General features: G+C 36.5%; 1 protein-coding gene across 6 annotated transcripts in view; it reads left to right on the forward strand.

Annotated features, from left to right (window-relative positions):
* Positions 1 to 3101: 3101 nt before the first annotated feature.
* Positions 3102 to 4781, forward strand: part of gsdmea (gasdermin Ea) — a 10300-nt gene continuing 8620 nt past the window's right edge. For all 6 annotated transcript variants that reach the window (XM_053684302.1, XM_053684301.1, XM_053684303.1 and 3 more), the window contains exon 1: positions 3102 to 3328. The gene's annotated coding sequence lies outside the window, so the exon portion shown is untranslated. The remainder of the gene's footprint in view (positions 3329 to 4781) is intronic.

The following is a 4781-nucleotide window of genomic DNA, read 5'->3' on the forward strand; positions in this document are numbered from 1 at the left end:
CTTAGCAGTTGTTTTCTCATTTTTTTTTCTATTCTTCTGGTGTTGGCACTGCAAAAAAAAAAAAAAAAAATCCTTCAAAAAGTATAAAATATCCCCATACAGATTCTTTTTTCTTCTTTTGTCCTGGACCATGTGAATTTTTCCATGAAACTATGTAGTCCTATCTTACAAATATTCATTCACACATTCATTCATTCTCCTTCCACTTTTCCTGGTACACTATACAATGCAGTGATATTTTGTAACATGCCTGACACTGAAGTACCATATATAACCATAGAGGTTTATTAGTGATATCACAGTTGGGATCTGACTCAAACCTTAAGATTATTCCAGCAAATCCCAAATACACTAATTACAATTTTGTACATTTAGTTACACACATTTATCAGTACTGAGTTCACTTTTTCCAAACTCTTTATACAGTTCTCTTTACCAACATTCAGCTTAGCGTAGCAGTTAACTTCACACCCAAAATGCACAGAAATAGCAAAACACCATATATAGCAATCCAAGCTCAGCATTGAACCATGATTGGACTATCTACCTTCTATGTGACTGTGCTACTATATATTCAGTAGCTTGTACATGTTACATGTAAGGAAGAAGATTACAGGAAGAAGAATCCTTTGTCAGGCTTTCCACAATTTATATTTCCTCTTTTATTTTCCAATCTATGACATTCTGACCCACACCACACTATGAAAATTACACTTCTCCTTTAGTTGTGAAATCACCTTGTCCATTTGTAATTATATTCACATACACTGTTCTCTGAAGACACAAAAAGCAGCTGCTTGGGCTTGTGCATCTCTCAGTAATGGCATGCTATCAAGGTCCTGTAATCCATATGTTAAATTCTGCATAATTAACTAAAATAATTATGTTCAAATGGCATACCCATGGCAATCATGGTCACTTGGTCTACCTCACTGGAAATACCAGCCTTAAGTAAAAAAAACCACACAGCTTCCTCTTTCAGCAGTTTTTCTAAATTTCTAAGTCCAGGTCAGCCAAGATCAACGGATGTCTCCAGCTGAATAATCTTCTACAGTCAATTTCACATTTATGTTATCCATTATCAGCAACAAATGTAACTTTTGTCATTTTTAAAAATACAATATGAACTCACTTTTCACTAATATAAGTATTTAAATCTAAGGGAAAAAAGTGTCAGGAGTATGTATTTGAATTTTTTTTAAAAAATGGTATCACAGTATTTCTATAACTGTTGATGTCCAGGGATGTTCACACAAAACGGTCTCAAGTATTTACTCAGAATGGTGCAATAAGGAAAAAACATTCAGTCAGTGGCAGTTCTACAGATGGAAACACCTTGTTGACGAGATAGGGTCAACGGAGAATGGCCAGACTGGTTCGAGCTGACAGAAAGGTATAGTAACTTAGATAACCACTCTGTACAATTGTGGTGAGCAGAAAAGCATCTCAGAATGCACAACATGTTGAACCTTGAAATGGATGGACTACAGCAGCAAAAGACAACTTTGGGTTCGACTTCTGTCAGCCAAGAACAGAAAGCTGAGGTTGCAGTGAGCACAGGCTCACCAAAACTGGATGGGTGAAGACTGGAAAAGTTGAATTTTAATTCCTGCTGAAGCACTCAGATGGTAAGGTCAGAATTTGGCACCAACAGCATGAATTGATGGACCCAACCTGCCTTGTGTGAACAGCCCAGGCTGATGGAGGTGGTGCAACGGCATGGGGAATGTTTTCTTGGCACATTTTGTGCCAGTCAGTCATCGCTTATTGCTGACCATGTGCATCCCTTCACGGCCACAATTTACCATCTTCTGATGGCTACTTCCAGCATGATAATGCACCATGTCAAAAAGCAAAAGTCAGCAAACTGGTTTCATGAACATGATAACGAGTTGAGTGTTCTTCAGTGACATTCCCAGTCACCGGATCTGAATCCTGTGGAGCACCTTTAGGATGTGGTACAGAAGATTCACAGCATGAAAGTGCACCTGAGAAATCTGCAGGAATTGCGTGATGCAATCATGCCAACATTAACCAAAATCTCAAAGGGATATTTCCAACATCTTGTGGAATCCATGCCACAAAGAAGTGAGGTTGTTTTTCGAGCAAAGGGAGGTCCTACCCAGCATTAGTATAGTGTTCCTAATAAAGTTCTCAGTGAGTGTACTTTCTTGATGTTTTCCTTTATACCTAATGTTTGGTTCCACTAACTGCGGTATGACGAAAGTATGTTCTATCACATTATTATAAATAATGTTCGAATGTAAAGCTTGAGCTATAATGATAGGTCGTCTCATGTTCATTTTGAACGAATCTTTTATAGGACTCGAGAATAACGAGTTGTCTTAGAGTGCGATTCGTTCATTTTTGCGTCCTTTCGCGCGTTAGTAATAGTAACGTTAAAACCGCATAAGTAGGCTAGAGGAAAAGAGTCGTGCTTTCTTTTGTCACGTGACCGCTACTCGGCTCAGCATCTTGCAATCAACAATACTAATGTAATGTTGCGTTTACTTTGGGAGTATGATAAAATTATCAAAATACATGTGCAATAACCATTTTCGGGGAAAAAAAAAAATTCGAAAAAGTTCCGTGCTGTTCTTGTTGGTTCTGTTCTTTAGTGTCAGTAGACTAATCACCTGTTTCCTGAACATAGTGTATGCGGCTGTCACGTGACCACGAAAGGCACGACTCGGACCTGAACACATCATTTCTGTTTCTCATCATTTCTCCTTGGCTGCGTCATCATTGTTTTCCTTATTCGGAATACGATCATAGTTTGCCTAAGTAGACGTGTTTGGAGAATTTGGCAACTGAAAAAAAAATCTAACATTTTAATGTGAACATCATTTTAATTTATTTCTGCTCAAATGAACGAAGTGACTTGAAGAACGATTCGTTCATTTTGCTGAACGAGATTCAAAGTCAGTATGATCCGATCTTTCCATCACTAACTGTGCTTCATCGGGTAATTAGAAATGAAAAACTATATTTCTCATGCTGTCTCCCACCGCCTCCATTTTGATTGGCAGCTTGAACATCCTATAGCTGCTTGGGAAAGTGTGACATTTGACCCTTTCAAGAAGTGGGCGTGAACTTTTCCTCATTTACTTAGAAAGAAATCATGTGGGTCTCACCCTGTGTGAGAAAGCTGTAGAAACGAAAGCAGCTTGTTAGAGTTATCGCTTGAACATTGAATCAGTGTAAGAATAAGAATTTAATTGTACCAAGTACATATGGCAATATAAAGATCTTGAATCGTGGAGTTGCGAATATTATATTATTTTTTTCTACGTCATCATCAGAAGAACAGGGGAACTGTAAATACAAGGTACAGTACTATAACAGTATTTAAGTATTGGTATTATGTACTCAATTTGATTAAAGGTAATTGGTCAATTGAATTCATTAGTTTATAGCCTATTATTATATAGTATATCTTTAATATCCGAATGTTATTTGTTTATTTAATGCTAGTCCTAGGCGTTGATCAGGTCCCTTGTGGTTCTCTTTCACTTTGTTTCTCCCCGGAAAAGCAGTCCTGCGGTTAATTACGCTATGTCTATGTTTACCTCATGCAGTGTCTGGGCCAGGTGTGTTAGCTTGATCATCAGAGACCAGATCACAAAAACCTTTAAAAATGTACTTCTAAATAGAGTTTTTTCTTGCATGTGAGGGCTAATTGCTTAAAAAAACGGTTAAAAATTGTTAAGAAATGAAGGGTTTGGATTTGATGTACCATATAATCTGCACGTGAATAATCCAGGCTTTCGAATGTCTCAAACCAGCATCATATCAGATCAGCTACGGATGCCGGACGGAGAACTGCATCACTGCATTTGAATTCACAAATCATCAAGTATCCCTGCTGAAAAACAAAAACAACAACTACAAAAAAACAATAGAAACCCACATAGAATTTGTAATGTTTTTAATGCTTATAATGGGAATTTTATTGGTTTTAATGGAAACTATTGGTCCCTGTGGGTTCTCTACTAGTAATTTGTTGCTTTCTGTTGGTAGCATGTTATGTCTAGTGGATACCATTAAGGGCCAATAATGGTAATGGTTTTAATGGTTAGCTGATGGGTTACGGTTAAACCTAACATTAATCCATTAGAATTTCTCTAATGGTTTCTACTGTGTTTTTGTCAGCAGGGATAACTTGCGATAATGTTTACGTCTACAATTAGTGCATTGCAGATTTACAGCCAAAAGAATCTTAATTTCAAACCTTAAACTATCTTTGCTGCCGTTGCCTACATGATGGAAAATCCTCAAAACCTATAATACAATGGCAGTTTCACGAAGGATCATTGAAAGCGGTTAACTACTCAGAGTGACTGAGTAAATTTTCATAATCTGGTTGCAAAATCATTGCTGATGGACCCACTTTATATGAACCACAATTTGCTTCTCAATGGTACAGGTAGAAAACATGAGAAAGTATTAAATATAAAACGAAGGCAATGACTGAATTCTGTCTTTATATTAAATGATAAAAATGATATTATCTGGTTAAATTTAGCCTACTTCAATATTCTTATGACTCAACTTGTCCAGGCTGCAATATGAGTAGGGAAACAGTCATAAGGTTAAAAATAAATGAATTGACAATTTATATGCAATAAGAAAGAAAGAAAGAAAACTGTTCTAAGTTGGAAGATTAGCCTTTAAATCTATGAATGATTAATATTACTTAGTAAGTTTGCCAGTAAAACACATTTTTATAATTATCAAAATGATCAATAATCAGGGATTCTTTCAAGTTTTGTGTGATAGTT

This window comes from Ictalurus punctatus, chromosome 12, assembly GCF_001660625.3.
Source record: "Ictalurus punctatus breed USDA103 chromosome 12, Coco_2.0, whole genome shotgun sequence".
NCBI lineage: Eukaryota > Metazoa > Chordata > Actinopteri > Siluriformes > Ictaluridae > Ictalurus > Ictalurus punctatus.